The sequence below is a fragment of the Salmo trutta genome, chromosome 5, assembly GCF_901001165.1.
Source record: "Salmo trutta chromosome 5, fSalTru1.1, whole genome shotgun sequence".
In the NCBI taxonomy this organism is placed as follows: domain Eukaryota; kingdom Metazoa; phylum Chordata; class Actinopteri; order Salmoniformes; family Salmonidae; genus Salmo; species Salmo trutta.
This window is the reverse complement of record NC_042961.1, coordinates 46182298-46210196: the sequence shown is the minus strand read 5'-3', so window position 1 is coordinate 46210196 and position 27899 is coordinate 46182298. Positions and strand designations below refer to the sequence as shown.

Genomic DNA, 27899 nt, shown 5'->3' with positions numbered 1-27899 from the left:
TTGTTACCGTTGGAAAGAATACTCCAAAAGGGAACACAGACCTTTCCTTTGTATTATGGATGTGGACATGTGTAAAATGTGGGTAGCCACGAGTTATAGACAAGGCAATCACTGCGGATGGAGTGAGCCTTGTTGAACAAAAGTAGAAGTCAAATGTCTGGTGAAGAGAATCTGACGTTCCAAGCGCTCTGTCGTACCGATGATAAATGGATGTAATATGGCACCAGTCACCCAGCAGAACCAGTCAATACTACTGAGCTGTGGAACGCTAGAGGGACAATGGGAGACTATGAACCTTGTTATGGAATGACAAAAATCTAGGGGAGGAGGATTCTGAGGGTGGTGGGGAGACAATTTAATACACGTTTCAACAGTCAGCATTATCGTTTGCATCAAAAAAATGGCATCCTTTCCCCCCTACATAGTGCACTACTGTGGACCAGAGCCCTATAGGCCCCGTTTCAAAAGTAGTGCACTATATAGGGAATAGCGTGCCATTTGGGTGCATCGTCTGGTTTAAGAATGATGGCGGGAAGCTGCCACTTGATACGCAGATTTAAATTTGCATATACTAGTAAAATGTAGGCTTCTACACCAGTGTCAACCTTAGGTATGCATTTTATGGTTTCATCCTCCTGATCCATAACACTTGGTCTCTGAACCTCAATATCACGCATATAGATCTATTACAGGGATATTGAATTCAGACCGAGCAGAGAGAGAGACACACACACACACACACGTTCCATGTTAGCCACAGCCAGCAGAGTGCGTGTCCCTCTGACCGTGAGGTTGGCAAAGGTGAGTGAGGCTGCTGGGGGTCTATGAATGTCTACTCCAGCCCTTGACTGTTGGCGATATCTCTGTGTACACCCACGAGTGGAAAAGGCTCCATTTTCCAGCTCCTCGCCCTGCGGGGCCCCTGGCTGCGCGGCAGCACCGTTATCTGCTGCTTATTATTTGGCTGAATGAGCCGGAGCGGGGCTCCTGGGGCCGCTGCTGACATAATGACTGATTACAGTCTGCCGCTCCCGCGAAATCCCACCGCTGCCACCAGCTGCAGTTTGGCACCGCAGGAGAGGTCGGGGGCAGCGGTGACAGCCTAACTGAACCGCCTCTCTACCTGTCACGGCTGACAAAGACTCAGCTGGACACCTGGGTACTCTGTGCCCATCACCACTCGCCTCGTCACAAACCCACTACCTCTAACGACGTGGATGTGGGCTGTGTTGAATGGGAGAAGTGTGATAGACTATGGTAGAATGGAGGAAATGGTCATTGGAGAGGCTGTGGTGTATGACATTGCTTCCTCGTGTCTGTGAATGTTTAATTTAGATTTTAGCCACTAACCTCCGGAAGAGAGTTGTGATACACAATCTAATACAGACATGGTTTGATTGACATGATATGCATGATCCCTCTCTACCCGCCTTTCAAGTTCCTCCACTCAATTAGGAGTTTGACATATACAGTGCCTTCAGAAAGTACTCATACCCATTGACTTAATCCAAATGTTGTTACAGCCTGAATTCAAAATGGACATTTAAAAAAAAAAACATTTTTAAACATCTCACCCATGTACACACAATACCCCATAATGACAAAGTGAAAATATGTTTTTAGAAAAGTTAGCAAATGTTTTGAAAATGAAATAGAGAAATCTCATTTACATAAGTATTTATATCCGAGTCAATACTTTGTAGAAGCACCTTTGACAGCAATTACAGTTGAGTCATCTTGGGTATGTCTGTATCAGCTTTGCACATGGGATTTTCTCCCATTCTTTGCAGATTTTCTCAACCTCTGTTAAGTTAGATGGGGAGCGGCAGTGAACACCAATCTTGAAGTCTTTCCACAGATTTTCAATGGGATTCAAGTCTGGGATTTTTGCTGTGCCACTCAAGGACTTTCACATTCTTGTTCTGAAGCCATTCCAACATTGCTTTGGCTGTATTCTTAGGGTCATTGTCCTGTCGGAATGTAAATCTTTGCCTCAGTCTAAAGTCGTTTTCACTCTGAAGCAGGTTCTCATTAAGGATTTGCCTGTATTTGGCTCCATTCATTGTTCCCTCTAACCTTACCAGTCTCCCCGTCCCTACCACTGAAAAGCATCCCCATAGCATAGCTGCCACCACCATGTTTCACGGTAGGGATGGTGTTAGACGGGTGAAGAGCTGTGCCTCGTTTTCTCTAGACATAGTGCTTTACATTCAGGCCAAATAGTAAAATTGTCTCATCAGACCACATAATCTTTTGCCTTATGCTCGGTCTTTCACGTGCCATTTTGCAAACTCCAAGTGTGCTGTCATGTGCCTTTTTAGATTCCGTCTGGCCACTCTCTCATAAGCTCAGATTGATGAAGTGCTGTAAAGACTTGTCCTTCTGACAGGTTCTACCATCTCAGCCAAGGAACTCTGTTGTTCTGACGGAGTGGTCATTGGGTTCTTGGTCACCTCCCTGACCAAGGTGCTTCTTGCCTGGTTGCTTAGTTTGGCCGGATGGCCAGCTCTAGGCAGTCTGGGTAGTTCCAAATTTTTTCCATTTCCCAATGATGGAGAACACTGTGCTCTTGGAAATGTTCAACACTAGAAATTGTTTTATACCTTTCCCCTGATATAAGCCTGAGCACAATTCATCACAATCTCGGACAGTTCTTTGGACTACATGGAGTAGGTTCTGCTCTGACATGCACTGTCAACTGTGGGACATTATATACAGGTATTTCTTTCTAAATCATGTTCAAACAATTGAATTGGCCACAGGTGGACTCCAATCAAGTTGTAGTGACATCTCAAGGATGACTAAAAGGAAATTGGACGCACCTGAGCTCAATTTCAAGTGTCATAGCAAAAGGGGTGTGAATACTTATGTAAATGAGATTTCTGTAGTTCACTTTCAATCATTTCTAAAAACATGTTGTCACTTCGTCATTATGGGGTATTGTGTCACAATGTAACACAATGTGGAAAAAGTCAAGGGGTATGAACACTTTCTGAAGGTATAGTATGTGCACGCGATTGTCACAATCCATATGAAAAGAGCACGGCAGGAGGGTCTGCGATGTCAACAGTTACCCCCTTTTCAAAATGTCAGAGGAAGAAGTAGTACCCTCCTTCAGCACTTTTCAGAGGACGTCAGCTTTCAGGCAGTCAATTAAAGTTCAAGGTGAGACAAAAAAAAAACATGTCATTTGCTTGAACGGTTTTGCTCCGGTGGGCCCCTGCATCAATCCGGGCGTTTCCGCCTCAAATTTGACAAAGGTCTGGCAGGCAAGAATATTTTGCCAGTTGTCTCCACAGCACCACAGATTGAAACTGAGTGTCCTTATATACCATCAAGGGTCATTTTCAAAAGGCAACAAATGGAAGAAAATGGACTGTAACAGGGAGGGTCAACCAGAACCTGTCCAACAAGAAAGCTAATTTTTCTTTTCTGTTGCAAGATGTTTTTCTATGGTTTGCCCTAATGACTACGACCCTGGTACGAGGCACGATTGCAGGTACACAGTGCTTGTGTCTCGAATAGCCTGCGTCACTTCAAATGGAGCAATCACATGCCTCAATGTGAGCGAGTGACTGCTGCAAGGAGCCTCCTGGATAAGGCAGTCCCCCTCAGTTTAAATCCTATAGCTATTGATTAGAGAAATCAATTCGGGCTCAAACACAGGCGCAGTGAGATGCTGAAATACATTTTAAAAGACACAATCGAAATCAGATTCTGATCAAGGGAATGGATTGAGCCCCCTTGATTATATTACAAATGTGACCCACCACCTGGATTCAGTCCTATGTAGTAACATTTGAAATGGTATATTTTTACTTTGGATAAAAGTAGAGACTCAGCTAGAAAGTGGTATATCATACACTGCAGTTGAGGAACAATGGGAAAGTAATTATGCTTTGGAAGTTGATAAGCTTGTAACCCCACTTTTGAGAAAAGTTTTTTTTTTTACACCTACTGGAGAGCTCTTCTTTGTCTACACCCATTCAGCATCGTTCACACCCTCTTAAGCCTTAGCCCCGCCCATCTCTTTAAGGATTCACATGTGAGGCCATGTGCTAAACAGAGTGAGTAGTGTAGTAAACAAACACACAAACTAGTTCTTGGCCTATATCCTAATCTGACTTTGGTGAAGGTCATGTTGTTCTTCACATTACCGTCTCTGGTAAACACACACTATATCAAATCAAATATAATGTTTATTTGTCACATGTACAGGATACAGACTGTGTAAATGGAACAGTGAAATGGTTAATTGCATATTTGCATAGTAGCAATGTCAAAAACAGAAAGTGTCCAGATAATTATAAGATGATGCTTCTGCAGACACTAAATGGATGGGTCACGTGAAAGAAATGCTATAACCACCCCCCAGCCACATCTAGCTAAGTGGATGGATCACTATTATCTAGACATGTAAAATGTTCATGAAATACAATAGATGGCCGTAATCACCCCTAGACACACCTGGCTAACTTGATGGGTCATGTAATCATCAGGCGAAGTGGAGTCTTTTGTTTACACATGTAGCTAGCTAGCTAAACAATGGCGTGCTCAGAAAGTAGGCCATCACAACTTTTTCCAACTGATCTATCGAGAGCGCCTGCTAAATTCAGGGCATTAATGTTGTTGAGAAAAGCTTCCTGAAACAGGTCAAAAATGTGCATTATTCTAATTAAAAATAAGCCTTCCACTCAATGATGGAGGCATAATTCAAAACATTTCAAACATGAATGGTACTAGGGCCTATTGGGCTTGATAGAAATTATTATATGTAATATTACCTTTCGGGCATTATGACACTACATTGTGGATTATCCCCTCTAAATGGACTGACACTGGCAAATCACACAGTCCCCTATGGCACACTTCAGTGTAACTTGCTCCATCCTTATCAGTTGACCCCAACATACATTTTGAGCTCTATAGATATTTGAAAAGAGATATGCTTCAAAACGATGTATAACTTATGTATCAGCTCTCTAATTTGAGCTCAGTAGAGCTAATTATAAGGGTGGTATCCCTGATCAGCTGTTCAGAAGAAAAGAAAATCACCTCTGAAGTTTGTCAGTTTTGACCGCGACGCTGTTTGCAGAAGACATGTCTGTTATTTGCCAAAACGTGTAGTTGCTCATTTAACAGGATAATGCACTAGCTAGCTGATTAATGTACCCAAAAAATGTGGGTGTGTCTTTAGCTTGTTAGCTTGTCAGCTGACTGAACATTAGCTAGCCAAGGACTCATTTTAAAAGTTTACCTACACTTTGATTGACATTCTAATTGGGTTGGCTAGAAAACAAATAGCATTGTTCAGAGCATATCAATACTTTTGATGAAATGTTCATGTTTCTATGCTAATTAGCTAGCACGACAAGCGACTGATTTTGATAGAGCATGTCACAAAATGTGCATTTTGTAACATTTCCACATGAATATAGCACTTAATGCCTCTGATAATTATGTAGTACTAAAGAAATAAAATTCCCTGAGGAGAGAAGAGAGAAAACAATCCAAGTGGAAGTTGTGTTAGGACTGCTCTTAACCAATTAAAAAAGGGTTTTATAAATTGATTGATGTTAGAGGATTGATCATTTATTCATCACTAACTAGGAAACTGATACACAAGTTCCCAATCCAACTGACAACTTAATTAAATTCTCTCTCTATGCTATACACATGCACTACATCAGGGATGGGCAACTTTGATGGGAGTGTGGCCACCCAAAAAACTCATGAGGGGCCACAGTGGCTCACAGGTCTGCATACCCACATATGCATTCAGAGCCGGCCCTAGCCTTTTGGGAGCCCGAAGTAAAATTAGACTAACTTATCTAAAAAATGTTAGCTGACATGAGAGAAAATATGCTGATGCACAACAACATTTTGAAATTGAACCTTGTGTATTCAACTGTTCAGTAAGTTGAGACTGACTGAGTCCACCCCCCAAAAAAGAAAAGAAAACAACAATTTGCGTGCCGCCATCCCTGCACTACATACTTAGGTTGGTATAACATTACATGAACTTTACACATGACATTTACTTGACCATTTGGTATTTCGCAGTCTTCGTCAGTGTCCCAAATGGCACCCTATTCCCTATATAGTGCACTACCAGAACCCGATGGGCCCTGGTCAAAAGCAGTGCATGATGAAAGAAAAAGGGAGCCATTTTGGACGCAATTATGACCTTAATACTCTAAAACCACCTTAGTGATAACTTGAAGGCTGCCATCTGTATTCCTTAGGCATGTGGCACATTTAGCATTGTCCAGCATTGTACAGTAAGTATAGGAATAACTGACCATTGATATTTATGATATGGTGGATGAAACTAAAACCCATCTTCCCCCTCTTTGATCTGAAATGATTGGTCAGATCAGGAGGTCTCCATGGTTTGGGAGGCATAAATGCTAACCGTCATCCATTAATTTGTATGCGGATGCAGGTGCACTGGCTCATTATGGATTCAGGCCCCCCAAAAAATGCAGCAAAGCTTCAATATTAATCTTCACCTCAGAAAACGTGTCACATTGTAAAATGCATGTAGACAAATGCATCACAATTTACAGAGTAGTAAATAGGTTGATATACTGGGGCTTCGTTGGACTATGTCAGTTTGATAGCTTCTGGGTACCTTTTAGGAACACCAGGAGGGTCATAAGAAAAGATAGGATTCCTTCAAATGCTAAATCGACATTTCAGGTATTAAACATGCAGCCAGCACTACGGCAGCATATAAATGAATTCACATCAATCTTTTTCACACTCACACCTTCGGTCAGGTTTCACATACAAAGACTTCTGTTTTGATTCATTCCTGGTGTGGAAGGAATAGGCGATTCAGAGTACTGATTTTAATAAGCCAATGCAACTGGCAAGTTTAATATAATTTGATCACACAACTACCATGCCTTATATAATATTTCCACACATAGTTTAACAGTATCATACAAATAAGTTTTAACCGGTGAGAAAAAAAGTTACCCGTGTACGTGTCCTTGTAAGTAGTTTTTACTCTTTGGTAATAAGCATGTGATTACTCTGAATGACACCATTACTTCAGGTGAGTTGACTTCATCCAGATACTTCAAGAGTGCTACAGGGTTGGGGTCAATTCCATTTCAATTCAGGAAGTACACTCATTCCAATTCTCTTCAATACTTTTCAATGAGGAAAATTGGAAATTTGAATTAGAGTTTGGTTCAATTTGAGTTCACTGGAATTATATACAGTACTCCTACAAGGGTTTTTCTTTATTTTTACTATTTTCTACATTGTAGAATAATAGTGAAGACATCAAAATTGTGAAATAACACATATGGAATCATGCAGTAACCAAAACTGTTCAACAAATCAAAATAAATGTTATATTTGAGATTCTTCAAAGTAGCCACCCTTTGCCTTGATGACAGCTTTGCACACTCTTTGCATTCTCTCAACCAGCTTCACCTGGAATGCTTTTCCTTCAGTCTTGAAGGAGTTCCCACAATGCTGAACACTTGTTGGCTGCTTTTCCTTCACCCTGCGGTCCAACTCACCCCAAACCAACCATCTCAGTTGGGTTGAGGCCAGGTGATTGTGGAAGGCTGGTCATCTGATGCAACACTCCAACACACTTCTTCTTGGTCAACTAGTCCTTACACAGCCTGGAGGTTATATGGATGGTCCTGGGAATCGAGCCCACTACCCTGGCATTAGAAGCTCCATACTCTACCAACTGAGCTACCAAGGACCATTTGAATTGAAATGGAATAGACCCCAGCCCTGGAGTGCAATAGAAATCCCACCAAAGGTAACCCTATTTCATCAGTAGGAGGGCTATTCTAAGACAATAGGTAAAAGGCAACGCTCAATCAATCTACAACACTCATCACATTTGATGAAAAGGACAAAGCTTCTATCCTTATAGATCTCTTTCAACCCATTTCTGCTGTTGTCATTGTTACAGTAGACCTTTGAGCAACAATTAAATAGAGGATGACAGTTCTGAATACAATTTCTTATACATATGAAGTGATTAAGGAGGCAAGTCCATTTGTGAATGCTGCAGCACTCACACCTACAAAGCAAAGACATATTTAGAGAGTCAGGTATTTGGTGTGTGGTTTGAAATTTTAACACACACAAATCCCCCCCCCCCCCAGGGACAAGTTAACTAAGTGGCAAATTTAGGATGGAAGGGAAGTAGCAGATTATCGAAAAACTGCAGGCTCAGGGAAAGTCGACGAGCAAAGAAGTTAGACTGGGAGGGGGAAGAAACGGCATTGGTCATGCTGGCTGGTGCTGAGCGCACGCCACACGATTGAGCTCTACCCTCGCCACCCTCACAGGCTTTTATTCAAATTGAATGCATATATTACTTGAATTAATGTGACGTGGCACTGGAACTCGGGTAAGAGGGCGGACAGGCTTTTTTTAATGTGTATTGTTTCCCGTATTTACCGGATGGACCACAAGAGCATAGCAGGTTTCATTGTAGGAGGAGTCATCTAATCAATGGGGGTCAAGTTGATTTAGAGTGATTTTAATGGTCCATGATGGTCACATTCCCTACTTTCCCAGAGTGGAAGGGGGCGGTTTCTCTCTCTCTCTGACTCGAACCCATAAGTCTCCAACACATTGTCTGGTCGACAAGCCTATTGGAAGCGGCTATGACTATTCCATGACTTCAGCTTCTCACAAGCTGCTCTTTTCAAAACACCGCAGACTCATCGGATGGGCACGAAATCCCCCACAATTCCATCCCGCTGAAAAGCCTTCCATTACCCCCTAGCCTCGCTCCCCTCTTCCCGACCGCATTTAGGGGCAAACTCCGCAAAGAGAAAGTAGCTGGAATTAATTTGATAATCCCTGTCATTATGAGGAGGAATAATGGGGCTATTAGAGGAAACAATGGATGGGTTAGCGAATGAGTGGGACGGCGGGATGAATGTACATCTTCGCTCACACTCACACCCTCCCACCCGGCTCACACACATTCCTGTCATTGTGTGTGTGTGTGTGGGTGGGTGGCACAGATTCTCCTCCCTGTCTGACAAGGAGCGCTACATAGAAGATAAAGAAAAAAACACTACATGCCTCACAGGGCATCGCATGAGCGAGTGTGTGTTATTCTGTCTGTCTGTGTGCTTTTAAAAAAAAAAAAATTTAAAGCTCAAAACCTTTAAAAGCTCAATCTTTTCAGTTCAATATTTTGTACGGAGCCAACCATTGATGCAGAAGCACTTAACTTGTTAACTTGTACCACAATAACCCCTGCCATCTCACTACTGTGACCTTGCAATTGCCAGCCTTCTATATACAGCCGCGGCTACAAGAGTCAAATATGCCTTGTGTCACTTTCTGAAAGCAAACCTTGGGCCTTAAATGGCTCTTATGTTTTGTATCACGTAGCGTCCATCAATACGGACTCATTTGCTCTGTTGTTGAAAAGCTTTTCGCCACAACCTCTCTGCTCGAGCTCTTTGTAGCCCTGGGAGACCTGAAAGTGTTGAGTGAGGCGTGCCACAAGGACCTTTACTTTCCACAGCCGTTATTCTTTCATTTTCATTTTCTGCCTTTCTTTTCTTCTTTTGACACATTCCTACCACCGACGGCCCTGGCAGACCAGCCTGTCTAATCTTAACAGTGTGACGACCCTCCCACTCAGTCTGCCAAATTCTCTCTTTTTGCCCTCGTTTTCCTTAATAATGGGGAAGACGGTGGGCGGAGCTGTGAGGGTCGTCAGTGAAAATGGGACACACCTGGTCCCGGGTGTGTCCCGGGATAAATACACCTCCTCCCCATTCATCGAGGAGACTCTCTCCATGCAGGCACACTGTTTAATTTTGGTTGTGGCATTTTTGGTGGCCGTTTTGTTTGCTTGTTTGTTTGCTTGGGCAACTTTCAATACTTCTCATTATTTACATTTACGTCATTTAGCAGACGCTCTTATCCAGAGCGACTTACAAATTGGTGCATTCACCTATCACCTCTATACACGCAACCACTCACTTACACTACTGATTATACACACACATACACCATTGTTAATTGTATATAGGTTACCTAAGTTAAGGAATAACAAAAATATTTATTATTGCTTATCGCCACATTGTCTACCTCTGTTACGGACTACGAGCCTGTTCGTGACAACAGCATGATCACTCCTCTCCTGGAGAGCTAGAAAGCCAAGGCTCTCACACTGACAGCAGGGCCATTTTTGGACTACGTGCGTATGTACAGTACCAGTCAAAAGTTTGGACACACCTACTCATTCAAGGGTTTTTTTACAGAATGTTTTTTTTGTAGAATAATAGTGAAGACATCAAAACTATGAAATAACACATATGGAATCATGTAGTACCCAAAAAAGTATGAAACAAATAAAAATATTTTATATTTGACATTCTTCAAAGTAGCCACCCTTTGCCTTGACAGCTTTGCACACTCAGCATTCTCTCAACCAGATTCACCTGGAATGCTTTCCCAACAGTCTTGAAGGAGTTCCCACATATGCTGAGCACTTGTTTCCTTCACTCTGTGGTACAACTCATCCCATGCTGGTTAAGTGTGCCTTGAATTCTAAATCAATCACATACATTGTCACCAGCAAAGCACCCCCACACCATCACACCTCCTCCATGCTTCACGGTGGGAACCACACATGCAGAGATCATCCATTCATCTACTCTGCATCTCACAAAGACATGCCGGTTGGAACCAAAAATCTCAAATTTGGACTCAGACCAAAAGGACAGATGTGTCAGTTCGTAGCTCATGTTTCTTGGCCCAAGAAAGTCTCTTCTTATTGGTGTCCTTTAGTAGTGGTTTCTTTACAGGAATTTGACGGTGAAGGCCTGATTCACACAGTCTCCTCTGAACAGTTGATGTTGAGATGTCTATTACTTGAACTCTGAAGCATTTATTTGGTCTGCAATTTCTGAGGCTGGTAACTCTTATCCTCTGCAGCAGAGGTAACTCTGGGTCTTCCTTTCCTGTGGCGGTCCTCATGAGAACCAGTTTCATCATAGTGCTTGATGGTTTTTGCAACTGTACCTGAATAAACTTACGTTTTTGATAATTTCCAAATTGACTGTCATTTCTCTTTGCTTATTTGAGCTGTTCTTGCCATAATATGGACTTAGCCCTATTTGGAAAAATGACCATCTTTTGTGTACCCCCCACCTTGTCATAACACAACTGCTCAAACGCATTAAGAAGGAAATTCCACAAATTAACAAGGCACACCTATTAATTTAAATTCATTCCAGGTGACTACCTCATGAAACAGGTTGAGAGAACGCGAAGAGTGTGCAAAGCTGTCAAGGCAAAGAGTGGCTACTTTGAAGAATCTCAAATATAAAACTTTTTTGGTTACTACATCATTCCATGTGTGTCATTTCATAGTTTTGATGTCTTCACTATTATTCTACAATGTAGAAAAGAGTAAAAATAAATAAAAACCCTGGAATGAGTAGATGTGTTCAAACTTTTGACTGGTACTGCATGTATGTGTGTGTCAGTTATAGTTTTGTGCTTTTCTATTCATTTTTTTATTTATATTTTTTTTTCGTTTCAGTTAGTTCAGACTTGATTTACTTCATATTTAGTTTGAGTTTTAAAAAAATGTATATTTATTTTTATATTATTTCGTTTCAGTTTTTAGTGTTAGGGTCAGAAAGCAGCCTTATGCGTTTGTTTCTGTGACGTCACTTCCCGCCACAAGGGGGCAGTAAAACATGGTGATGGTCAGGTCATAGGTTTGGTTAGGTTTAAATTATGAATCAATTTTAATGCGACTTGGATTTAAAAGGATAATCGGCGCCCGACTCAGATTGACATTTCTGTCGCACCGTTTAAAGCTAAGGCCAGCTCTGGTTGTTGATTACGGGTATTCTCTTGCCTGTTCGGGTAATAGCTTGATAGCCTTGACTGTTTTTGCCACATTGTCAGTTACAACAAGTAAGATCTTCTCCCTTTGGTATGTACCATGCATCAAATGTGCAGTCAATTACCTCTCTGCTGTGTGGATGCTAAATCTGATGTAGGTTGAGCAACACATGCTGTGCCTTGTTGGAGGACGGTTGATAGAAGCAGACTGATATGCCCACAAAAACAAAGCAGTCAGTCCTTTTTTGCCACACAGTGTAATTTATTTATACCTCTTTCAGAATCTCAACTTTATAGGTGTCTATATCCACTTGCAAGAATATAGCTCTATACATACACACACACTCATTTGAATTAGGTTGCCATGTTTCTACTCTTTTCATGCTGCAATTGGTTGTCCTGACATGCACCTACTAATCGTTGGTGGATGTCTCACTTTGTATTTATCTGAAATTGTTTGCATGATTATCTGTGTGCGCTGTTCAGATGAACTTTGAGGTTAGTTGGGTTCTCACTGTTCCACACACGCTTCCATCTGCTGACACCAGATTTGCTTTTCTCCTTTCCAGCAATGTACTCAAAACAATCCCATACAGGGCTTTATCTTTTGCTGCCGCCATTGTTCACGCCTATAGACAGACAGGTTAGCTGACAACATCACGAAAACGATGCACACGATTCAATGGGGCAGAAGTCTATTGTTGTGATTCTGGATGGCCAGATAGCTAGCAACAATTACAAGATGCTGCCATCTCGGAAATCGTAAATGGATCATTTCAGCTAGTTTTATCTTGTTAATGTTTTGTTTCTGGAGGTGTTGACTCATGTAATTTCTATGCTAATAAGGGAAAAATTTGCTAGCTAGCTAACAACTGTAACAATGTACAGAATTTGAGAGAAGTGCTCATAGTGCAAACGTATTTGTTTTCAAGAAACATTGGAGATGAAATATATAGTTCACGTTGTCTAAGCCAACCCCGTCTAAGCCGAATCCAAGCCAACCCCGTCTGTTTTGCCCCATAGTTGCGCACCTGTCGGTTTTATTGCTAAACAACCAACCAGTATATGGTTCACACTTGCCCTTGGATTTCTTCCCTATTAGCTACTGATAGTGATGCACAAGCTAGGCTTATTTAAAACGTTGCCATCTACTGGCAGCATTTATCCACCAGATTCAGAAGCTCGAAAACCCTATAAGAAAAAAAAGCTTTAAAAAGAACCCATTTGATTTTTGCCCTAAAACAAAAACAAAAAAATAACTTATTTTAGTTAGTTTTGCAGTCAAAGAAACTAAGCTGAAACTTGTTTTCCTTCATTTAACTAATTACTTTTATTTTAGTTTACTATAATAGTGAGTGCCAGGGCAAGTAGTCTAACTGTTGTTTCCTTGGCATCTGTAATTCTGTCATATTCTATTTGATGGTATGCAAGGATTTAGCCAAACCTGGCTATTTGTATCCATATAATATATGATTGATGCTACACTACCATTTCTAAAGCCTTTATTCTAGGTAGAATCACATATCTCCAACAATGCATATCTCCAACAAACGGCATATCTCCAACAAACGGCATATCTCCAACAAACGGCAGCCGCATACAATCTGTAGGGAATGAAGGCCAATTATTACATGCCCAAGTCGTCAATCATTCATTTAGCCTCTCAAGCCATCCAGCAACCCAAAAATCTATTCCAACACCAACTTTGGCAATGACAAAATTGGCTGAAAATTCCAACCAAATTTGGTGTGACGTAAGTGTTATTTTGGTTTTGTCTGGAACGCGTTGTAAGGGAGGGGGCAAAAAAACACAATTACCAGGTGCTGCTGGCTTCTCCTCCCTTCCTGTAATTGTTTTTCTGGATTCGATAAAGAAACTAATTTCCCCTCATTAAACACAATGTACATGGAGACAGAAGGCAGTCGGTACAGAAGCCACAATGAACAAATGGCTTTTGATTCCAGAACAGATGATTGTACATGCAGGCGTCGAAATTAATATTCATTTCACCCCCCGAATCCAATTTGTACATGTACCTGAGTAATAAGCTGCATATAGTGTTACATGAGCTATGTTCAGCACACACACAGGCAAGGGAAAATAAATTGGGTAGATATTCCACCAGTTACTGATAAACCCAGTTCAAGGTTAAACCTACTTAATAGCTTACCTTACTGTAAAAGGAAAGTTGTAGAACTGAATGCGTTCAACCGAAATGTATCTTCCACATTTAACCCAAGCCCTCTGTACTTCAAGCAGCAATATTGTTTTAGCGTTGAATGTGATGTATAGAAAGCTTCCATTGGCTTAGTTCGATTACTACTCCTATTTAGATAGATCACCTCACCCTAAAGCTATCAACTCATTAGAGATCTGAAAAGAATGAAGGCCTAGCCTGTAGCAAGGGGAAGATGAGTGCATGTTTAACATTGTCACGTGCACAAGTACACTGAAATGCCATTCTTGCAAGCTCCAAACCCCAAAATGCAGTAATCAATATAAATGTAGCATTAAAATAACATAAGGTAGAACAACAAAAAAATAGGAACACAAGAAAGTTCAGGGTCAGTTCCAATATCATATTTACAATGTGCAGGGACACTGGAGTGATAAAGGTAGATATATATAGGAGTAAGGTGACTAGTCATTAGCAGCATAAACAAAGATTGTATGCGAGTGTGTGTGTCTGTGTGTGTGTAGATGTGTGTGTGTTGGAGTGTCAGTGTGCGTGAGTGTGTAGACTCCTGTGAGTGTGCATAGAGACGGTGCAAAAATAAAAATAAAATACAAAAAGGTCAACTCAGTCTGTGTAGCCATTCTGTTAGCTATTTAGCAGTCTTATGGCTTGGGGATAGAAGTTGTTCAGGAGCCTGTTGGTGTCAGACTTGATGCACCGATACCGTTTGCAGAGAGAATAGTCTATGGCTTGGATGGCTGGAGTCTTTAACGATTATCCGGTCCTTCCTTTCACACCGCCTGATATAGATGTCCTGGATGGCAGGGAGCTCGGCCCCAGTGATGTACTGGGCTGTCCGCACCACCCTCTGTAGCGCCATGCGATCAAGGGAGGTGTTTAAATACCAAGCAGTGATGGAGCCAGTCAAGATGCTCTCAATGGTGCAGCTGTAGAACTTTGAGGATTTGTGGGTCCATGCCAAACCTTCTAAACCTCCTGAGGGGGAAGAGGTGCCGTCGTGCTTTCTTCACAACTGTGTGCGCGACTGGACCATTTTTAAGTCCGTAATGATTTGGACATCGGCCGCCCATTTCATGTAGTCCAAGATCAGCTCCTTGGTCTTACTGATGTTGGAGGGAGAGGTTGTTGTCCCGTCACCACACGGCCAGGTCACTGACCTCCTCCCTGTGGTTATCTCATCGTCGCCAGTGATCAGGCCTACCACTGTCATGTTGTCAGCAAACGTGATGATGGCGTTGGAGTCGTGTATAGCCACACAATCTCGGGTGAACAGGGAGTACAGAGGACTGTTGAGGGTCAGCGTCGCAGAAGTAATATTGCCTACCCTCATCACCTGGGGTCAGCCCCTCAGGAAGTCCAGGATCCAGTTGCAGAGGGAGGTGTTCAGTCCCAGGGTCCTAAGCTTGGTGACGAGCTTGGTGGGGACATTGGATGTTGAATGCTGAGCTGTAGCCTACTCACATAGATATTATTCTTATCTAGGTTGGTGAGGGCAGAGTAGACTGCAATTGAGATTGCATTGTCTATGGATCGGTTGGGGCTGTATGCAAATTGGAGTGGGTCTACAGTGTCTGGAATGATGGCGATGTGGGCCATAACCAGCCTTTCAAAGCACTTCATGATTACAGATGTGAGCACTACTGGGCGGTAGGTCATTGGTATGAAGAGTTCTTGGGAACAAGAATTATTAGTCATTTTAAAACATGGGGATTGCAGACTTGGACAAGGAGAGGTTGAAAATTACTGTGAATATGCCAGCCAGCTGATCTGCGCATGCTCTGAGAACAGACCCTAGAACAGCCTCAGAGAGCAAAAATCACCCAGTCCTCTGGTTCGGTGGGGTCCCACACACACACACACACGTTATTGTCGAAGCGTTCAATAAATGCATCGAGTTCATCTGGAAGAGAGGCATCGTTGGGCAGATAATGGCTGGGTCCTCTGGACTGTAGCTCCTGCCACATTCGGCGGAGCCTGTGTAGTATGATTCCACCTTATTCTTATATTGTCCTTTTGCTCGTATCATCACTGCGGAGGTTGTAGCGGAACTTCTTGTACTTGTTCCTGTCCTCAGGCGTAGCCTCAGCTTTGTCTGCGGTAGCGCTGTCTTTTAGTTTCAAATCAAATGTTATTAGTCACATGCACCGAATACAACAGGTTGACCTTGCATTGAAATGCTTACTTACGAGCCCCAAACCAACAATGCAGTTAAAAAAAACACAGATAAGAAATAAAATTAACAAGTAATTAAAGAGCAGCAGTAAAATAACAAATCAAGACTATATACAGGGGGGTACCGGTACAGAGTTAATGTGCGGGGGCACCGGTTAATTGAGATAATATATACAGATAGGTAGAGTTATTAAAGTGACTAGGCATAGATGAAAAGGGGGGGGATGCAAATAGTCTGCAAGTAGCCATTTGATTAGGTGTTCAGGAGTCTTATGGCTTGGGGTTAGAAGCTGTTTAGAAGCCTTTTGTACCTAAACTTGGCGCTACGGTACCGCTTGCCGTGTGGTCTAACAGTCTATGACTAGGGTGGGTGGAGTCTTTGACCCAGTGATGGACTGGGCCGTTCGCACTACCCTCTGTAGTGCCTTGCGGTCGGAGGCCGAGAAGTTGCCATACCAGGCAGTGATGCAACCAATCAGGATGCTCTCGACGGTGCAGCTGTAGAACCTATTGAGGATCTGAGGACCCATGCCAAATCTTTTCTCCTGAGGGCGAATAGGTTTTGTTGTGCCCTTTTCGATTGTCTTGGTGTGCTTGGGCTGCGTTAGTTTGTTGGTGATGTGGACACCAAGGAACTTGAAGCTCTTAACCTGCTTCACTGCAGCTCCGTCGATGAGAATTGTGGCATGCTCGGTCCTGTTTCCTGTAGTCCACAATCATCTCCTTTGTCTTGATCACATTAATGGAGAGGTTGTTGACCTGGCATCACACGGCCAGGTCTCTGACCACCTCCCTATATGCTGTCTCGTCGTTGATCAGGCCTACCACTGTTGTGTCATCAGCAAACTTAATGACGGTGTTGGTGTCATGCCTGGCCGTGCAGTCATGAGTGAACAGAGATTACATGAGGGGACTGAGCACGCATGTGTTGAGGATCAGCGTGGCGGGTGTGTTGTTATCTACCCTTACCCGCTGTGGGGCAGCCCGTCAGGAAGTCCAGGATCCAGATGCAGAGGGAGGTGTTTAGTCCCAGGGTCAGCTTATTGATGAGTTTTGAGGGCACTATGGTGTTGAACACTGAGCTGTAGTCAATGAATGGCATTCTCACATAGGTGTTCCTTTTGTCCAGGTGGGTTAGGGCAGTGTGGAGTACAATAGAGATTTCATCATCTGTGGATCTGTTGGGGCGGTATGCAAATTGGAGTGTGTCTCAGGTTTCTGGGATAATGGTGTTGATGTGAGCCATGACCAGCCTTTTGAAGCACTTTATGGCTACAAACGTGAGTGCTACGGGTCGGTAGTTGTTTAGGCAGGTTACCTTAATGTTCTTGGTGGTCTTACACTCTCAGACAGGGAGAGGTTGAAAATGTCAGTGAAGGCTCTTGCCAGTTGGTCAGCGCATGCTCGCAGTACATGTCCTGGTAATCCATCTGGCCCTGCGGCCTTGTGAATGTTGACCTGTTTAAAAGGTTTTACATTGGCTGCGGAGAGCATGATCACAGTCATCCAGAACAGCTGGTGCGCTCATGCATGTTTCAGTGTTATTTGCCTCGAAGCGAGTATAAGTAGTTTAGCTCGTCTGGTAGGCTTGTGTCACTGGGCAGCTCTCTGCCATGCTTCCCTTTGTAGTCTAATGGTTTGCAAGCCCTGCCACATCTGACGAGCGTCAGAGCCGGTGTAGTACGATTTGATCTTAGTGCAGTATTGACACTTCGCCTTTGATGGTTCTTAGGAGGCCATAGCAAGAATTCTTAGAAGCTTCCAGGTTAGAGTCCTGCTCCTTGAAAGCAGCAGCTCTAGCCTTTAGCTCAGCGCAGATGTTACCTGTAATCCATGGCATGTACGTACGGTCACTGAAGGGACTACGTCTTCGATGCACTTATTGAAGGCAATGACAGACGTGGTGTACTCCTCAATGCTATCGGAGGAATCATATTGTAACATATTCAAGTCTGTGCTAGCAAAACAGTCCTGTAGCTTAGCATCTGCTTCATCTGACCACTTTTTTATTGATCTAGTCACTGATGCTTCCTACTTTAATTTTAAGCAGGAATCAGGAGGATAGAATTATAGTCAGATTTGCCAAATGGAGGGCGAAGGAGAGCTTTGTATGAGTCTCTGTCTGTGGAGTAAAGGGGGTCCTGAGTTTTTTTCCTCTGGTTGCAAATTTAACATGCTGATTTAAGTCCCTGGCTACTAGGAGCTCCGCCTCTGGGCAAGCGTTTTCTTGTTTGCTTATGGCGGAATACAACTCATTCAATGCTGTATTTGTACCAGCCTCGGTTTGTGGTGGTATGTAAACAGCTATGAAAAATACAGATGAAAACTCTAGGTAGATAGTGTGGTCTACAGCTTATCATGAGATACTCTACCTCAGGCAAGCATTAGCTCGAGACTTCCTTAGATATCGTGCACCACCTGTTATTTACAAAAATACATATTCCACAGCCCCTTGTCTTACCAGACACCGCTGTTCTATCCTGCCGGTGCAGTGTATAACCAGCCAGCTGTATGTTGATATTGTCGTCGTTCAGCCACGTCGCCATGAAGCATAAGATATTACAGTTTTGAATGTCCTATTGGTAGTTTAATCTTCCACGTAAGTCATCAATTGTATTGTCCAAAGACTGCACATTTGCTAGCAGAATGGAAGGAAGTGGGGGGTTTATTCGATCGCCTAGGAATTCTCAGAAGGCAGCCCACCCTACAGACAGGATGTGGGCCTGTTCCCGAGAAAGCAGTATATCGTTCGCGTCGGCCTCATCAGACACGTTAAAGGAAAAAAAGGATTCTGTCAGTCCGTGGTGAGTAATTTCAGCCGTGATGTTCAAAAGTTATTTTTGGTCATAAGAGATGGTAGCGGCAACATTACGCACAAAACAAGTACAAAAATAAGTTACGAAAAAGCAAATAAACTAAAAAATGTTTTATTTATGCCTCCATCTTACACAGTTTAACGCCAACCTCTTAATTCAGGGCTTTTGATTGGGGAAGCAGGAAACCTTCACTGTGGGAACAACGTCACTGATGCATTTCCTTATGAAGCCGTTGACAGAGGTGGTTTCCATTTCTCAACGGAGTTGGTCACAGGCACTTCCTGTTTGAACTTCTGCTGTGCTGTCTGGTGTGTGTGTGTACACTGTAATTTACAGGTATCTAAAATACCCCTCCATAGCCACTAGCCTTGGGTAAACTACAGTAAAACATAAATTAATAGCCGAGGCTTTGTTTGCTTAAATCACTGAACAAAACAGACGCTTAGAGACATGCTTCTATTTGAGCCCGGCATCTATTTCCTTAATGCACACATTTTTTGCTCATTTGCATAGTTAATTGTTTAATTCCAGCATTTTAATCAATTTCTTCACTGTGTTAACATTTGCACCCCATCACATTTCTTTTGTCTTAGTATTTCTCTATAAATAACTTCAGTGACAGAATAATTATTCCCATTTTACAATTTCGGTAGTTCTTACTTTCACCACTAGAGGGCGATAAGCTGATTTCTAAAGGTCTGTACTCCCGAAGTTCTTGATTGTTTTTGTGCTTGCAAGTTAACAGCTGAGAACTGCTAGCTAGCAGCCAAAACTGATGATTGCCATAATTTAAATAATTCAGTAATATCAAAATGTAACCAATCAAACATTAAACCTTGTAAACAATTAATGGCAATTCATGGTAAACAATTCCTTTAGAACCAGCGTTTGTTTGAAACAGATGTTTATTTGCTGAAATATGTGCCATTGCCCGGCTGTTAAAAAGGGACAGACAGCTATTTGAGACTGAGTTTAATTGAAGTTTTACGGTATTCAAATCGATGCAAGGCCTGTACTTCTAACTCCTGTAAAAGCCTTCACCTACAGTAGAGGAGCGATGAAGTCATATCTTATACTAGAGGTCGACTGATTAGGATTTTTCCACGCAGATACTGATACCGATTATTGGAGTACCAAAAAACGACGATACCGATTAAATCAGCCGATTTTTTTTATATATGTGACAATTACAACAATACTGAATTAACACTTATTTTCACTTAATATAATACATAAATAAAATCTATTTAGTCTCAAATAAATGAAACATGTTCAATTTGGTTTAAATAATGCAAAAACACAGTGTTGGAGAAGAAAGTAAAAGTGCAATATGTGCCATGTCAAAAAGCTAACGTTTAAGTTCTTTGCTCAGAACATGAGAACGTATGAAAGCTGGTGGTTCCTTTTAACATGAGTCTTCAATATTCCCAGTTAAGTAGTATTAGGTTGTAGTTATTATAGGAATTTATAGGACTATTTCTCTCTATACCATTTGTATTTCATATACCTTTGACTATTAGATGTTCTTATAGGCACTATAGTATTGCCAGCCTAATCTCGGGAGTTGATAGGCTTGAAGTCATAAACCAGCGCTGTGCTTCAATCATTGCGAAGAGCTGCTGGCAAACACAGGAAAGTGCTGTTTGAATGAATGCTTACGAGCCTGCTGCTGCCTACCACCGCTCACTCAGACTGCTCTATCAAATCATAAATTATAATATCATAACACACAGAAATACGAACCTTAGGTCATTAATATGGTCAAATCCAAAAACTAGAATTTCGAAAACAAAACGTTTATTCTTTCAGTGAAATACTGAACCGTTACGTATTTTATCGAACAGGTGGCAACCCTAAGTCTAAATATTGCTGTTACATTGCACAACCTTCAATGTTCTGTCATAATTATGTAAAATTCTGGCAAATTAATTACGGTCTTTGTTAGGAAGAAAGGGTCTTCACACAGTTCACAACGAGCCAGGCGGCCCAAACTGCTGCATATACCCTGACTCTGCTTACACTGAACGCAAGAGAAGTGACAATTTCCCTAGTTAATATTGCCTGCTAACATGAATTTCTTTTAATTAAATACGCAGTCTTAAAAATATATACTTGTGTATTGATTTTAAGAAAGGCATTGATGTTTATGGTTAGGTACATTGGTGCTACGATTGTGCTTTTTTCGCAAATGCGCTTTTGTTAAATCACCACCCGTTTGGCAAAGTAGGTTGTGATTCGATGATAAATTAACAGGCACCGCATTTATTATACGCAACACAGGACAAGCTAGTTAAACTAGTAATATCATCAACCATGTGTAGTTAACTAGTGATTATGTTAAGATTGATAGTTTTTTTATAAGATAAGTTTAATGCTAGCTAGCAACTTACCTTAGCTCCTTGCTGCACTCGCGTAACAGGTGGTCAGCCTGCCACGCAGTCTCCTTGTGGAATGCAATGTAATCAGCCATAATCGGCATCCAAAAATGCCGATTACCGATTGTTATGAAAACTTGAAAATCGGCCCTAATTGACTGGCCATGCCGATGAAAATCAGTCGACCTCTATCCTATACAGTTAACCTGATTAAGAGAATTGAAGAGATCATGTCTCGAGTCATACTGTACTAGCAAATTTGATACCACCTGCTGCGTAATGTCCAAAAAGCTAAATCAAATCACATATCGAATCGACTTTAGGGAAACAAAAAAATTATAATAAAACGGAAAAACTAAAAGAGCACAGCCTCTGAGAATGAAATGGTGGCCTTTATGGAAGTAGTTAGGATTGGTTTTGTTGAAACCAGTGTTTTGACTGAGGGCACCAAATTATCCCGTATCATAAAACATTTACGCCATTAGCTGGAATGTGGGGCAGCTTATAGAAGGGATGGCTTAAATCATGAGAGTAACACACACAATGCTGAATAAAGACCTCCAACTTTCACTGCCCCACAGCGCAAGTGGAGCTGGCAAGAGCCATTCATAGTTTGTACCTCTGTCATGTCATGCCATTGTTATGAACGTTCTCAAACCGCTCTCTGTCAGCGGCGTCATAGTGGTGCCCAAAAGTCATGATCAGCCCAATCATTCTGGACGGAAGCTAACGACTGTTTAGTCTAAATTACATAAGTGTCCTGGAAACAAGGACATTGCTAAAGTAGGCAATTATTTAGTTGGAAACATCTTTGCCATCATTATCATGTCGTCAAATTCCAAGTTTAGACAGGTGGCAATGTCGTCATTAGCTAGCAAAATTCGTCAAAAATAGCAAGCAATGCTAAAGTGAGCTAGCTACAATCTGGTGGTCTCCCCTCAATCTAAGCTAGCTAGATTACACTGCATCTAAAGTCAATCTGGCGACATCAAAACGACAAAAGGTTTTCCTACTAACCATTTGCCTCCTTTCAAAATGGCATTTATTTCCAAGCCACTATAATGCACTTCTAAAGAAATCTTCCCTATTTTAGGGGACGAAAAGTGTTGAGACAAATTCACTTACAGTGTATGTGTATTAAAGTAGTAAAAAGTTAAGTATTTGGTCAAATATTCATAGCACGCAATGACTACATCAAGCTTGTGACAAATTTGTTGGATTCATTTGCTGTTTGTTTTGGTTGTTTCCAAGTATTTTGTTCCCAGTAGAAATGAATGGTAAATAATCGATCTGTATCATTTCAAATACAAAGTGAAGGAGTACAGAGCCAAAACACTTGTCACCGTCCTAATTCCTTTGGAGCTCACTGTATGTCAGCCAGGTTAAGAAATATTACCAGTTGTTATGCCTTTGTCAGAGAAACATCTCAGGAAAAACATATTTGTCAAGACAACAAAACAATAAAGGGAAAGAAGCCTTGAAAAAAAAAAATGAAAAAAAAATCTGTGACAAGAACACAATACACATTCATTTTACAGATTGACAACGAATGTAACTAGGTGAAAACAATGTACACAATATACATCTCCCAGCTAGGAAACAGACTGGAGGTATAAGGGAGTGTTGTTTGCCTTCACAAACCCTTTATAAGGACCTTTATAATGCTTCACAAACCATTCATAAGCAAATGCCATGCTAAACAGTAAAAAAGGTATTTAACGTTGGCAATGCACCAGATTAAAAGATATCTGCCTGGCTTGTAAACACTGGTGGGACCACCTTGCAAGAATTAAACATTGAGAACCATCCACCGCGTCATTGATTCAAATAACTGCTTATTAAACCCAATTAAATAATTTGTTCCACATTTGATCATTTAGGCCTAGATGTCCAAAAAAAATAAGCAGTTTGATCAGAACATTCATCTATATGTACAGTATAGCCCAGTTTGATTGAATTCCAGCCCACAATGAATAAAGTGTGATTTCATGAGAAGAAAAAACACCTACTAGGCCTTAGAACACCTAAAGCAGTAATGACCGTAAGGTAAGGTTACCACTGATTGTTTTCACAAGCCAGATGGCACACACAGGTAGACCCCTGCACCAGCTATGAGGTGCTATATGCCTCCCTCTTCATCAACTACCCTATTCTTTTTCTTGATATTCTGGCAGTCAAAGGTAGTTTACAGACAGAGCAACTCTTGCTCCCAGGATTATCAATTTTCCCAGACATATTCACTTTACTGCATAAGCGGTTGGCTAAAACGAATTAGGCCAGCCATCCAGAATGCACTGCAATGGTACTGCACCACAACAAGAGGAAAAGCGAGGTCAGCATCTAGCAATATAGTCAAAAGTGATATCTGTCAGACATACACCGTTGGGACACTGCCCACAGCTGTGGAGCAAATATTATCAGGAACGACGTGGCATTGGATCAGCAAAGACAAGATACACTGAAAGTAAACTACAGGTTGACATCCAATTAGACAAAAAGCAAAGCATGAACTGCCCTCTCGTTTTTTCCTCTAGGGGGAGGATGTCAAGGTCTTCACCATCTGAGGTAGATGGCTGGTTTAGTTTTGTTATGGGCATGTTTACCATACACCCACCACATTGAAGATATTGCTGTAATCACGTGTCACCACCTTGAGAGCACGTCACAGACGATGAGATGGAAAGTCAGAGACAAACAAGTGTTAGCTAGTAGGCCTAATACACCTTGGTGAGGAACTGACAAGAAGGATGCAAAACTGACAAATAAATGAATGTTGCAGACTCTGATCCTAATTGGAATGTTGTATGTAACACACACACACACACACACACACACACACACACACACACACAGAATAGCCAGTCATTCATGTTAGTCCATTTCCTTTCATATCTAAAATGGCATTGAGGACAAAATAGCACATTTATATTGAAATGTGACAGAAGAGAAGTTGAAAAGTTCTGATAAATGTAAATATATCGTACAAATTCTTTATCAATACACCCAGTCACTACAAAAGATACAGGTCACTCAGGGATTCCACCATGAGGTCAATCGTGACTTTAAAAACAGGTAGAGTTTAATGGCTGTGATAGGAGAAAACGGATGGGTGGATGGAACATTGTAAATACGTCAGAATACTAACCTAAATGACAGAGTGAAAAGAATGAAGCCTGTAGCAAATCAGAATATTGCAAAACACTCATCCTGTTTGTAACAAGGCACTAAAGTAATACTGCAAAAAAATGTGGCAAAGCAATTCACTTTTTGTCCTGAATACAAAGTGTTGTTTGGGGCAAATCCAATACATATTACTTAGTACCACTCTCCATATTTTCTAGCATAGTGGTGGTGGTATCATGTTATGTGTATGCTTGTATTCGTTAAGGACTGGGGAGTTTTTCAGGATAAAAAGTAAATGGAGCTAAGCAAAAGCAAAATCCTAAAGGAAAACATGGTTCTGTCTGCCTTCCACCAGACACTGGGAGATGAATTCACCTTTCAGCAAGACAACCTAAAACACAACGCAAAATCTACACTAGAGTTGCTTACCAATAACATAGTGAATGTTCCTGTGTAGCCGAGTTACAGTTTTAACTGAAATCTGCTTGAGAATCTATGGCAAGACCTGAAAATGATTGTTTATCATTGCTTGACAATCAACTTGACAGAGCTTGAAGAATTTGTAAAAGAATAATGGGCAAATGTTACACAAGTCAGATGTGGAAAGCTCTTCAAGACTCACCCACAAAGACATGCAGCTGTAATTGCGGCCAAAGGTGATTCTAACATGTATTGATTCAGGGGGTTGAATACTTATCTCATCAAGATAGTGTTGTATTTTTCATGATTTTTTTTTTACAAACGTTACATTTTTTTCTTCGACCTTGATATTAGAGTATTTTGTGTAGAATCGTTAACAAAAATAAATGACAATTAAATCAATTTTAATCCAACTTTGTAAAACAACAAAATGTGGAATAAGTCAAGGGGTGTGAATACTTTATGAAAAAAAACTGTATATAGATAGCTAAACATTAAATGAGTAAATAAGTGTGAACGCGTATGGCTTACGTCAGTGGACTACTGGGGGTGTCGCAGATATGGCAGTCTTGTGTGCAAAGGAATGAGATTGAAGCATACAACTAACCAATTCTGGTGGCTCATGCCAGCCTATATTTAATTTCTCGTGCGATGCAGATGGTCCACTCAGGTCTGTTAGTGCGTCAGTTTTCCCATAACTTGCATGCTGGCACTCAAAATTGACAACATTATACATGTGGAAAAACATCAATTTTCATTCTATTCCAGATATTGCCGTTCATCAGTGACCCTATACACAGTTTTCCCTTGAACATCCTACTGTATACAACCACTGTTTCAAGCACCCATTGTAAAACGGACTGTGAACTGTTTAAGGATACCCTACACAAACTTCATTCATCACCAATGTCATATTGGACTAAGTAACGCATTATTTTAGCATCTTCTGAAAGCTGGGTTGTGAATAGAGAAACGGACAAACGCACGTTTCCGGTGCATAGTGCCAACCATTCCCTTTATAATAAACCATACCACAAACTATTTCAAATGTGCACATTGTTTCCCTAATTTGGATAGAGCAGCAAGGACGCGCTCATTAAGTGACGCTCTTTAAATCACCGCAACTGACACCAGAAAGTATTGATATCTTGACAAGGCAATTAATTGCAAACTGCGTAACCAATGAATACCAACCGTGACACACCGTCGCCAAGTTTATTTAACAATGAAGTCTTAAATATAACAGCGTATAACTCATTAGCCTACACATTACATCCAACACAGGCAAATATTGTATATACGAGAAACTGCAGGTAGGCTAAATGAAGTGCATATGCGAACCAAAATATAGATGAAGATGCAGGCAAAAATCGTATAGCCTACGAATTAGCATAATAATCTTACCGTGTTTTAGAAGACACTGGTGATACGATTATACCCTTCAAATAGTCCTCCCATTGAAAGTGTAAGTGATAAAATTGTTCACAGTTATTTTCTTTACACAATTGATATCGTCCTTGCGCACAGATCAGTCTCCTCAGAGGGTCGAGGGGAAAAGAAGGGCGATTCCAAATAATTATTTCGAATAACTCCGCTTATATTTTCTCAAAGTCCGATAGTGGGCTAGAAGAGCTGGACATGTCTGTATGATCCGTGTACTGTCGATATTGCTGGAGAAAGAACGGTCTCCTTGTGTATCCAGATGACAGTCCCTCAAAAGAAGTGGCGCACAACACGTCCTCTTGTGCAGTAACTACTACATCACGTCCGAAAGTAAAAGCGCAAAGGCAAAACACATTAGCGCAACAACAAAAAAAAAGAGTAGGCTATGCCAAATAAATGTGTCTTGTTTGAAAATCTCCACGGCAAAGAACTCGATATATTTTTTTGCTTCCAAAGCTTTGCTCTCGGCGCATATGACAAACCAATTTCGGGGCACTGCCTGAGAGAAATGCGGTCTTTGACTAAAGGTAGAATGCGAGAACGGCGAGAGGCAAAACTCGGATCTGGATTGTCGCTCACACAATATACTCGGGCTCCACCTAGCAGTAAACATGGGATAAAAATGCAACCAACTACCTACGCCTCTACCTGTATCATGCGTGTTTGACTGTCAAGTGAAAGTCATATTACATTTGTTTCAGTAAAATAGGTCTGTGCTTGTAGGCCTGACTCGAAATATTTATGACTAACACACCTCTCAATAATTGCTTGGTAAGGCTGTGAACATGTGAAAAGGAATGAACTGTCAGCTGCTAGCAACACTGTATATAAGTGTACCGCTTTCATTTAAGTACCAACTAATTGACAGCTGTGCCATATAGATTGAAAAATAGTTGGGAAGAGATTTTCGATGTACTGATTCCATGGTTTGTGAACTAATACGCAAAACGACTCCGGATTCAAACCGTATAATTTTTCTATTTAAATTATTATACAACATTTTTGCAAGCAATATATATATATAGGGGATACAATCTTCCCAGCTCTGCAGATTTTGCTGCAAAGAGACAGTCAGTAGACCATTTATTTTGGTACTGTCCATATGTAGCTCGTTTTTGGTCACAGGTCCAGGAATGGCTAATGCTGCACATAGCACTACTGGGTGGTTTGAAAAGTCATAGTCAATAGATGAATAATATAATAATACTTTTAGCAACAGAAAAAAAATATTTCATTTACCATCTGTAGAAACTATGAGAATAGAAAGGTTCAGAACTTTTGTGACACATCACAACACAGTTTAAAATCATATGGCAAAGAGAAGAGCTAGATGGGAGGGGTTGAATGGAGCTAAAAGGTGGGACTAATAGCAACAAGATAACTCATGTAAAATATACTGGGTCTGTAAAATGTGTATACTGTAGGTTCAGAACTTTTGTGAAACAGCACAGTTAAAAAAAAATATATGGCAAATAGAAATCA

At 41.3% G+C, this 27899-nt stretch overlaps 1 protein-coding gene across 14 annotated transcripts in view; it reads right to left on the bottom strand.

The window, feature by feature from the left end:
• LOC115194263 (adhesion G protein-coupled receptor L3-like) overlaps positions 1 to 26925 on the bottom strand; it is a 302955-nt gene extending 276030 nt beyond the window's left edge. For all 14 annotated transcript variants that reach the window (XM_029753843.1, XM_029753842.1, XM_029753847.1 and 11 more), the window contains exon 1: positions 26379 to 26925. The gene's annotated coding sequence lies outside the window, so the exon portion shown is untranslated. The remainder of the gene's footprint in view (positions 1 to 26378) is intronic.
• Positions 26926 to 27899: the final 974 nt, after the last annotated feature.